Genomic DNA, 12,430 nt, shown 5'->3' with positions numbered 1-12,430 from the left:
TCTATTGAAGAACAAAGATGGAATTTTTGACAACTATATCCTCAAAGTGTTAAAGCTTGAATTTGTGCATTCTGACCTTGAGATTTGAGTATATAAGGTCATAATAGAGGTAGTAAGAAGGATAAGTGTGGAAGAACAGATTTGTAATACAGAATATAAATCACCGTATCGATATGTAATAAAAACTTTGCAAATTTTAGAATCGGATGATAATAGATTAGATGTTTCAAGTGCAAGATTAAAATTAGTCTGATTAAATTATACTCCAAAAATTATAGTAGGAATCGAAATTGAAGATATTGACAAACTTTATTGATGGAAAAAAAAAAAGTCAAAACATAAGGATAATGAGGCAATTTGTTATTAAGGAAGAACAGAATGTGCAATTACTTATCCAAAAAAGGGGGATATCTTGTATATGAACTTGTATACTTGTAAAAATTGAGTAGGGAATACAAGTAATATAGAGGATGGAAAGAGGTTGAAACATTAAATTGATTAATCGACTAAGTCTAGGGATTTAGAATAAAAAATAGAAAGGGGATATTAATCCCAGGGATCAAGTATAAGAAGGGTTTCGAGGGAAACCATTGGATTAAGTATAAAGTGATTCGTGGAAAGAGGAATTTGGGATTTGGGGAAAATCATACCTGTAAATTTGGATCCATTCGAGTAGATCAAGAAGGAGGAGAAGATCGAATGGAGGTTTTTTGGCAACACATACCTCAAAGAGACGGAATCGATCGGTGGCGGAGTCAAGGCTCCACCGAATGAGCAAGCGCGGGAAGGTTTAAGAGAGAGGAAGGAGTGTTTCTCTCTTTGTATTTGCTATTTAGTTTTAGTTATTTATGTGGTGAGAGAACACTAATTTCTTGAATGTAGTTGGCGAAGAGGTAAATTAGAACTTGTATGTCTCTATTTTCTTGGTATATAATTTGGTTAAAAAATGTGCTCTCTTTGATATATGAATTGTTTATAATCAAATAGAAGTATATCCAGGTTATGGCGGCAAAGCAGTAGGCGGCTAAGCCGGATGTGCCTATTGCGGGGCGAGTGAGGAGAGCCATTTTACTCAGAGAAAGAGAGAAAAAGAGATGATTTTACTCTGGGATCACTTATGTGTGAGCCTCCCACCCTCCTTCTTGCTTCATACGAGATGTTATTTTGTAAAAATTAATAGGTTATAGACTGTGTAACATGGACAAGTTAAAAATACCCACATATCCGTACATGCTCGGATACGATAAAGAAACCAAATCAAAATGTTTTTAAATTATAAATTGGAAAAATGATTATTGGACTTCTATTGTTTTAAGCTCAACTTAAATAACGAAAGAAACATAAACACCCATTTCAATCGAGGGTCTTGTGATCTCCTTTTTTATACCTCAGTGAAAGAAATTTCATTAAGTTTTCGATATGTGAGGCCTAAAAATCTCAACCTATAACATGAGTTTTTATACACATCCAATGATTGAAAATTTCATTGAGTTTCGATGTGGGAGAATAATTGAACATGTGTTAACTTCGATAGTTTTTACTTTTTTTTGCATTAAAGTGGAAAGTTTTAATTATAAATGGATGCTTATGAATTATTATATATTTTTCATAATTTTAGTGCTAAGAGTTAGATTTTCACAATCAAATATCCTCGTAGTCGTTACTACATGAAAATTTTCTCAATTATTTTATATGCAATATATCCAACTTTTATGAAGTACATATGCTAGAAAAAATGGAAGAAAAAAATCATTAAAATTTAAAAAATAAAGAAAGATCATTAGTAACTGAAAATCGCACATAATCCAATTCGGCAAAACTAATGTCATGATAAAACGTCAGAAATAAAAGTTTTAAACTGGAAAATTTATTATTGGGCTTCTATTGTTTTAAGTTCACCTTAAATAATAAGAGAAACATAAAAACCCATTTTTTACCGAGGGTCGTGTTATCTTCTTTAATACACCTCAAAGAGAAGAAACTTCATTAAGTTTCCGATGTGGGATGCTTAAAATCTCACCTGTAACATGACTTTTTATACACGGTCAATGTTCTAAAATTTTATTGAATTTCAATGTGGAAAATAATTTACACATATCTTAATATGGATAGTTTTAACTTATTTTGGTTAGATTGAATAGTTTTAACGGTAATAGACTATTTATTAGTTGTATGTTTTTTCATAATTGTAATGTTAAGAGTCAGATTTTCACTACAAATATCCTAAAAGTCAATACTACATTTTTCCCCTTAATTATTGAATATTCAATCAAACTTTAATGAACTACATACTCTAGAAAAATAGAAGAAAGAACACAAATTAAAAAGTTAAAGAAATAACGTTAGTAACTAAAAATCCCACATCTAATTCAGAAATCAAGTTGTCATGATAAAATGTAAAAAATAAAAAATTTCTATTGGAAAACTGATTATTGAGCTTCTATTGTTTTAAGTTCAACTTGACTAATAAGAGAAACCAAAAATACATTTCTACATGAATCTTGTGATCTCCTTTTATACTCCTAAAAAAGAAGGAAACTTCATTAACTTTCCGATGTGTTAAATATCAACTTAAGTCAATGGTATTGCATGCACCTATCTATTCCAGATTTCATTTTTTCTTCGCTATTAAATTTTGATAGTTTCAGGTGTGTAGTTTAGTAGGGTTATTAGGACTAGTTAGACTAATGACTATACAAGAACAGGGATTAGGAAAACCACATAATATGAATTGTAGATGAACTCGAATGTCATTAGGAGTCAATATCAACCAATCTATTCGTTGTGTGAATACTTTTTGAATGAAGTGTTTTCTCTTATTACTTTCATAATCTAGTTTAGCTCTTTCAGTTGCAATCCAAACACCCTTTTGGTTACTTTATAAGTTAATCATATTTAATACACAAGAATTGATAAGTTGACTCCCTGTGAGATTCGACCCTTGCTTGTTGCTTTACTAATTAGAGTTGCTAGTTTGGAATATTACTTTGATTGAGCATAACATCACACGCTTTGCGAGCTCGTCATGTATTCTCTTTCATATGTGTTATTAATCTTGATAGGTCACGTCACTAATTTATTTTATCATTTTTATTTGTATACCCTTTTAACATTTTCATAATTACTACTTAATATTTTTCTTGAAAATCTTTAAATTATAACAATGATATTATTTTCTTAATTAATGGATGTTGTCACTTTTGAAAATTCTTATTATATGAGTTGAAAGAGATATCCCACTTAAGTTATTCTAGAAAATGATCATAATTAAAATAATGATAGTATATTCTTAAATAATAGATGTTAGTTTTGAAGATTCTTCATATATTAGTTGAAAGAGATATCCTACTAAAAGTTGTTTTTGAAATGCTCGGAATTAAAATAAAGAGAGTATATTCTTAAATAATATATGATGTTAGTTTTGAAAATTCTTCATATATTAGTTTTAGAAACTATCCTACATATGTTATTGTTTTGAAGCATTTATAATTAAAATAAGGTAGTGTGTTTGATGAAAATGGTGCATATTGTAAAAAATAAGAGTAATTCTCGGCCATCGGATGAGGAAAATGAACACTTCAGATGAAAATAAGCAAAACATAAAAAGTGTAAGCAAGAGTCCTTTTATGTGAAAGAAATTGAAAAGCGCATGCGCACCCAACTTTTGTCAATGAAATTGAAAAGTGCAAACTAAACTCTCTTTTGTGCAATGTTTTAAGGGTTTTTTTGCAAGTTTTATGTACGTTGTATATGATTTTTCAAAGAAGGTGCAGAATTTCCTAAATTTGTGCAAGGTTTTCTATATATTTGTGCAAGGTTTTCGTTTCTTTTGGACAAAGTTAATTTATATTTGTACAATATTTCTATGCATTTGCGAAATAAATAAATGTAAGAATGTTACATGATACTTTGTTTGATATTTATATGAAAATAATGATGGATATAGATTCCATTGTAAGAAATTATACATATATGATGATGCAGTCCTATTGATATAAAGATATATTAAAAATATAAAAATAATAATCTTGAATGAAAGAAATAACAATACGAAAAATCACATTATAAAAAATTCATATATATATTTTATATATATAAGCTAGAGGAAGAAAACACTAGGTCACTACCTTATTGAACTGAGAGATGTGAAAGAGATAGGGTTTACATCATTCATATTTGACTAGAATCCCGTTTCAGTGAAAAAAACTTCTTTGGGCCATACCATGTTAGATAAGGGTTGGATCATGTAAGATTTGGATAGATCAAACATGTCGAGATTGTCCAAATAGTTGCTTCATCATATATTTATTGTCAAATACTATTAAAATGGGGTCAACTATAAGTTGTATACTATATTCGTTTCATCAATGAACATAAAAGAATATAAAGGTTTGGTTAAGTTTAAATACCGTTTCAATAGATGCTTCGTGCAAAGAACGTGCCATAGAAGGTACTATATATAGTATGGTTGGTGTTGTATAAAATGCTATAATTAAGACTCCTAATCTCCTCTCATGGTTAATGAATTAGGAAAAAACAATAATTTATATTAAAATAGGACCTTTTAGCTCGTGCTATGCATGCCATATTTTTATTATTTTCTATTCTTTTTTTCTTGTTTCGTGTTGTGTATACATTTTTTGTGTTTTGTTTTTTTACTCTTTATTTTTTGTTGTCATGTTGTATTATGGTGCTGCTTTTGTTTTTAGTTTTTTTTCCTTTTTTATTTTATTTATCCTATTTGGTTACCATGTAACCCTTATTTGTATGTTTTGTACTTCATCCATCATTTCATAAGAATTCAATCCCATAATTATGTAATAAGCGTGTTAGTCAGACTACCTTATTTTATCTGATTAACAATTCTCTATTTAACATTTCCATTTTATACCTTTTCCCTTCCTTTAAGTACCGTGTACCTCAGCCTTTTATTTCTTCTAAATATTTATTATATGTTTATGCCAACTTTTCTTGTATTTTTGAATGTTTGTTTGATTTTTTGGAGGATGTTTTTTGTCATTTATATTCTCTATTTCTTTTTTCTTCCCTTAATAGTACCATATACTACCCTTCTTTTCCTTGGCTATATATTCTTTTATTGTATTTCCTTTTTTTTTGGGTTCGTGCACCTTACTTTGTTCAATGCCATTAAGTATTGCAATCATGGAAGAAGGATATCTGAGGGCTTATTGAATTCAACCGGTTATAGAAAGATCACAAGCCACATTTATTATTATTTTGGTAAATTAATTAGGAATCTTAAACACCACATTTACTGTTTTGTACCACTCCTAATTTTTCTACATACTAGGACCTTCGGGCCCGTGCTACGCACATGCCATTGTCTATTTTTTCGTATTTTTTGTTTGTTTCCTTGATTTTATCATGTGGTTTTTTCGATGTTTTTCTTATCTTTTCTTTTTCGTGCCCTAGTGGTTTTATTGTTTTACTAATTTTTCTTTAAAGAATAATAATACATTAAAATATTATATAAATATTATTATGTTGGTTTTATTGTAGTTACATTTTTAAGTTTTCAACAACCCTATATAAATGACTTAATTAAAATGTTCTCCACAAAAAATAATAATACAATTTAAAATACTCTTTAATATTTTAATCTAGTTTTATTTGATCTATATTTCGAATAATCCACCAACCTTATCTAATTTAGGTCATGAAATGATAATCGTTTACTTTTTCTATATATAAGAGTGTTTATATTAGTGATCTAACAGTAATAATTGTCCCTTTTCATATTCTTAGTGGTGTAATTATTCTCGTTGTGTAAATTGTTTTGAGACAAATGTCACTTATTTTGGTATTTTAATAATTTTTATGTCGTTGTACTGCATGATATTAGATACCGCAATATATTTGTCTACTAATTCTCATTGTTTTCCTTGAATAAAACTTACGAATATTCCAGCAACCCTATCTAATTTAGGCCAATAAAATAATAATAATCTACTTTTTAAATGTATAATTTTGTTTATATTATTCAGTCAACGTAATAATTTTTTCTCTCCATATTTTTAGTGGTGTAGTTAATCTTGGTGTGTAAATTATTTTGAAACAAAGGTAACTTATTTCAGCCGTCTTTTTATTTTGATATCTTTGTAGTTCATGATATTAGATACTATAATATATTTGTCTACTCAATCTAATTCTTTTCCTAAAATTAAACTTAGGAATCCGTTTATTTGAATCTACAATATTACGTTGTCCCATGCCGGTTGGTAAGAAAAAACATAGAAAAAAAACTACACAATAAAATAAAGGAAACAAACAAAAAATACGAAAAAAGAAACAATGGAAGATCCTAGTAAAAAGGCAAAGGTATTTGTATTTTGGTGTATTGTGTTCCCTAGTGCAGCGTGAGCACGACCAAGGTAGAGCAATTGAGGTGGGTATGATCTTGAGTGGTGTGTTTGTAGGGATATATATACACATCCGTGGTTTAGTATTGTGGAAGTTGAATGATTTCATGAAACCCTTGGTTGAGATTTTTAATGGTGATTTCCTAAAATCCATAGTTGAGAACTTTAATGGTTATTTAAGGCATATGGCATTTAAGTTGATTGGGGATCTCAATGGTTCAATTTATGTAACGTTTTTTAATCTGTTTTCTTTATACTTTAATTGTGATTTATGGTGTAGGATGTTTAAGTATATTGTGGATTGGAATAATGAAACACATTAAGAAGAATAAGGTTCTTCAATGGGCACGGAAGGGAACAATAGAATTTACAAATCTTAAATAACATTTGATGACAAATTTAATTTCATATTATTGATTTGAAATCCCCCTAAGATAAGATTATGACTAAGATTTATATTCTTTTACTTTGAGGTCTTTCTTATTAGTGTTTTTTATATTGATTATTAGTCATTAATTGGGTTTTTGTGAAAGGACAATTGAAAGTTTAAGCTCAAAGTTTTTAAAATATACCATCAATAATATATTAGAGAGAAATTATGGATCACATAATTTATTCCAACAACTTGAAGGATATTTAAAATTTAAATATTATCTCACAAAGTTGAAGATATAGAGACATACAAACTTTGGCATATAGTGTTCTTGTTTGCCGAGCTACGTCATCATCAAGTCCTACAACCCTCGAACATCACATATTAACCCAACTATTTGCATCCAACTTATAAATAGATATTGTATAATAGAAAATAGCATAGATTTGTGATCTATACCAGATCTCATCATCATTACTAATTTGATTTTTGAAATTCATATGCACTAATGCAAAGTCTACAATGTCTTTTGCTAGTGAAAATCCCACAATTAAAAGGAAATTCTTCTATACATCAAAGATGTGTGGATAATAGAGGTCTAATCGAGACCAATATGAAACAAATTACTTAAATCATAATAAGGATAAGAAACACAAATAAGAATTACTCAAAAAGGGGAATTAAGAAACGTTGATTTCTCATATAATAACGAAAGGAAATAAATCTACGGTAAGTTTTTGATTGAATAAGATGAAAGTAGAGGAGGTGGTTAAAGCCGATGGAGAGGTGAATTTGTGTTTTCTAGAGGTTGAGAAAGCAAAACATTTGTGATGACCGATGAGTTCTGAGGTCGTACACTCATAGTGAGGATTGGACGAAGAAAGGAGCTTATTAATCTAAAGGGTATTTAATGGATGAGAGGCAAGCAAAAGGTTTCCTGTTGTAACCGTGACTTTACTTACAGCGGTATCTTGATGAGGGAGGCAATAAGGTTGCTCAATTAATTAATAAGTTGGAAGGTCATAAGTCATAACTCATAAGTTACGGTATGTGAAGCATAAATTTTGATTGGGATAAATAAAAACTATATTATTATTATTAAAATTAGAGAAATAAGAATGAGTTTGAGGGCATAGTTCTCAAATCGATTTAGATCTAAGAATAAAATCAAGTTTCTGATGTAGAGGATCCCGTATGTGGGAAACTACAGAGCATACTTCTCAAATTAATTTAGATCTAAGAAGAAAATCGAGTTTCTGATGTAGAGGATCTTGTATGTGGGCAACTACAGAGCATACTTCTCAAAAGAGAGGAAGAGAGAGGAAGAGAGATGAAGAGAGGAAGATATTCTTGCACAATGGATAATGTTTCTAGTTATACGCTAAGGAGGAGGGATGGGCTATTGGGCTAACCAAATTGGGCAGAACAAATTGGGCGGAGTAATAAGAATTCTAGAGGAGGGTGGAAATTAAAAATGGGTGAAAATGATTGTTCAATGGAGGAGTAATGAAAATGAAAATATACATTTAAGATTTCAAAGTCCTCCTAATCTTTATATGTATTAATATTAAGATTTAAGATTTCAATTTCTTCTTATTTATTTTATTCCCATTTTATTATTCGTGCACCATACTTGGTTCAATGCCAGTAAGTATTGTCCTCATCAAAGAAAGATATGTGAAGGTTTAATGAATTCAACTGCTTACAGGAAGATCAAAAGCCAAATTTTCTATTATTATGGAATCTTAATTATGTTAATTACGAATCTTAAACACTACATAAAATAGTAATATAAATCGTAGACTTTATCATTAGCTTAACTTACTTGTACACTTTTTTTATATTTTAAGATAAGTTATTATATTTATTGTTCTAAAATATCTAATATATATGGAAAACATAATCTCCACGGGTCACAATACTGAAGCTCTATTTTTAATAGGAGACTATAACAGTAAACGAGGAGTAGTAGGAGGTAAAGAAGATTACGCAAAAGTATGTGATTTATTCTCCTTAAGTGGTTTGTAAATGTAATTATAATAATAGAATTGTTATTACTATTTTAAAAAGTGTGTAAAATTTCTTATACATTATATTTATAAGATACTTAATTCCTTTTCTTAATTCATTGACCTAATTACTTTTTAAAACTTAAAGGTATTTATTTGTTGGTAGAAGTCTATCAATGCTTTCTTTGACAATCATCTACCGCTTGTAATGACTTCCTAATGGTTTCCTGCCGTATCCCTTTTTTCTCCGGCCCTTTTCTGACTTTTTAGTCACTAGAAGCTAGTACCTTATAGGTAAAATGTACTTCTATACTCATAATAGTCCCATTACCAAACTCATATGTTTACCTATTTGCCTCTGTAAATGTTATTGCTCGGTCGGTGAATGTTGGTGTGGCCCGACCTACTAAGAATGGTTCTCGATACCTTGATTTCCACCTATTTAATGAAAGGTTTGAATTGCATTGTTCTTTTATGTCCATTCGGTCTGTAAACACTTATTTTATCCAGGTCAATGTCTGTGATCGTAGTATCCATATTCTTCATAAAAAGTACATGTAGTCATTTGTTATTATGACATATATTTGTTCTTGAGTATACGTAAATGTCCCATTCTTATACATGACCGATATATTTTTTAGTGGTTCTATAATAAAGGTAACCATCTTGGGTGATCTATCAACTAAAATACTGAACAATTTTTGGGAGCCCACCTCACTCTATGTCATCATTCGACCTGCTATGAATGTAAGAGAGTACAGAGGTCAATACCATTACATACTTCTGTGTCTTCCCAACTTTCTTTTATGTAATACAATGTTTAGACATAGTTTAATGTGTTTAAAGTGTTATTCTCATGTAACTTTATGGTGATTGGATGTTGCTTATTCCCTTTTCTCAATCTATTTATTCTGGCTTTATTATTTCAACATTTATTGAAAAATTTCAGTTTACTTATTCATTGTTGAACATATTAAAGGTACCATTCTCTAGAACCTTTTTTATCCCATTTATTTTTCCCTTATCAGTTAAGTTTGTTTAACAAATCTAAACTAATCGAATCATCAAAATTTTATATACGTTGATGTATGTCCATCAGAATATTCTGCTTCCATCAGAATATTCTCCAACCCTACATGTAATATATAGATAGGTGTATTAATATCTTATAATTCACTGATAAAAATGTGGGCCTCTTGATTTGTTTTTCAGACGCCCACGTCATGTCTCTAGTCTTAGTTTAGGGCAAAGTAAATTTTTTTATCAAAATAGATAAAATGATTATGGTTCCTTTACAAACAATCGCAAACATGATTTCCGCTCACATAAGGCAACCCCCACCTGCCCCGCCCAGGGTTGTGGAGGAGGGTAACGCGGGGAACAGCGGTAGCGGGAGCGTGAGGCTCGGTCTGGTGTTACACGTCAACAGAGGGCAGAACCTTTACAAAGAAAATATATGAGAATAACACATCAGGGTTACATACAAACTACCGCAGCAAGACAATTGAGGAGTATTTTGCAATATTCTTGTTGAAGTGGTATAATGCCAAATTGATCATACAGTAGAAGCAGCTGGAGAACCAGTGTACCATCACACAAAGCTTATTCATAATTTAACTCCCCATTTTACATGAATTCAAGCATTGTCTTTATAGGCTCTGCTGAAATCTCTCTTATGCAAACCTTCTCAGAAGAACTCTCACTCATCCCATTTGTGAACATCTGCCACAAAGTAAATCAATTTAAATCATCAGTGCAGTAAGGGGAGAAAATTGAGTTTTTATAAATCATCTGACATATACTATAATTACTATTATTTTGAAACATAACTTGTAGTTAAGCGGCGTCTATTAGGATGCAAATTATCGGCTAGAAAAAGCATGCCAAATCTACATGCCCCAACCATGTATAGTGCTAAAGCCACGTAGACAAAGATAGAATTCACTGAACAAATCTTTTCCTTGCTAAGCTTTTGTAAAACTTGGAAATGTAGGTAGAATAGGAGGATTTCTCATAAGTTTCTATAATTTGTAATCCAACATTTTTTCTATCAACATAATTTAGGAATTATCAATATTTAAATATCAATTGTATTAGTGAATTGTATACAACGTAAGAAAAACCATTTGATCCTATCAAAAACACTGAATAAAGAGAAGTGATAAAATCAATCCTCTAACCTTCATAAAATGGATGCTCCATAAACAAATTATAATTTTATGAGAGTGTGGAATAGGACCTGTAATCTTCAACATATATGTCCATGTCCGTGTATTCACTAGTTCGAAAGAAACTTTTTAGACGTGAAACATTACCAGGTAGTCTAGTTGAAAAGGTTGTGCAACACACGGATTGGGAAGTAGGATAACATATATCCGCACTTTTTCCACAATTAAAGTGCTTCTTATTTGTTTTGAAGCATTCATTAAAAGTTCCTAACACTGCCTCACAAAAGACATGACTTCAAATTGCAAAGCCAAATTCCTTATTTAAATGGAATTCACGCACCTACATCAAGAACAAAGAGTAAAAATCCTAAAAAAACCTACTTTTTAATATTACCAAAATAATTGAGAGAAATTAAATCGATGCAAATTTAGCAAGAAAATGTGAGAATACCTGTGTCTTGCCAGTATATATGTACTGAAGAAGTGCGTGAAGGGTTGGATAGCTAAATTGTTAAAGTTGGATAGCTTCTTCTCCAAGTCTAGTCCAAAACATCCAGAAAAAGATAATACAACCTTGTGAGAAGGCATAAGTTTTTCTTCTTCACCAACAATGAAAAAAACATCTGAAAGGTCCCAATTTTCCAAAAATTCTCTAGTATCCATGTCTCATTATCCCCTAAATCTCCCATCTCTTCATCATCATCGTCATCTTCCTCCACGTTGTATTCCGTGCAATCCACTTGCTTCCACAAGGATATGTGGTTTTGGCTTAATGCAATATACTCACATTCCTTTAACCTACATGCCTATCCAAACTAATATGCCCAACATACTGATCACTACAATTTAGATTCGAGTCATGCCATTTGAACACCACATTTTGAAAAGGGTACCTTCCCTTTCCAATGCTAATCAGCCCTTCATAAACATTTATTGAGTAGCTCTGGAATGTAGAAGATGAACAGAGTGAAACACCTTCAACATCCACAACGCTTTTCCCATATGCCTCAATCTTCAACCTTCGACACATAAACCAATTAAAAATAACTAAAATCAACACAGACGTTCATTTAGAGGGGAAGTCGTGCAACAATAAGTAAAATTAAATTTGCAGAATAAATTGATGGATGGTAACAATGAACTAAAATTAACACAAAAAATAGTAAGCAAATTTATAATCACTAACACTTACGTAAGGTTTGATAGTTGAGCTTTAATCGTCTTGTTAAAGCTTAATCTATTTCTCTTTGTTTTGATGATAACAAACTAATATGTTTAATCTTTTAGTATTTTTTTAAGCCTTCCAGGTTATTACTATATCTGTAAGGATGCGCTTAAGTCACATAGAGATGCGCTTGAGTGGCCTCAGTCGCGCTTAACACCAAGAGGAGAAAGTAAGTTTCACAAACGGTGTTTCATAAATCAATTCAAGACCAAGAAGTGAGAGTGATCGAGCTTCGAGGGCGTAGTAGATGCGCTTGAATGAAGAAGAAGAAGGTT

The 12,430-nt window shown here is 30.6% G+C and overlaps 1 pseudogene; it reads right to left on the bottom strand.

The window, feature by feature from the left end:
- Window positions 1-10,238: 10,238 nt before the first annotated feature.
- LOC141249390 (uncharacterized) lies at window positions 10,239-11,960 on the bottom strand (annotated as a pseudogene).
- Between the last annotated feature and the right edge of the window lie 470 nt (window positions 11,961-12,430).

The sequence above is a fragment of the Phyllobates terribilis genome, unplaced genomic scaffold (genome assembly GCF_046119375.1).
Source record: "Phyllobates terribilis strain yellow unplaced genomic scaffold, ASM4611937v1 Scaffold_4532__1_contigs__length_59823, whole genome shotgun sequence".
NCBI classification, from domain to species: domain Eukaryota; kingdom Metazoa; phylum Chordata; class Amphibia; order Anura; family Dendrobatidae; genus Phyllobates; species Phyllobates terribilis.
The sequence above is the reverse complement of the archived record's forward strand: the minus strand, read 5'-3'. Positions and strand labels throughout refer to the sequence as shown.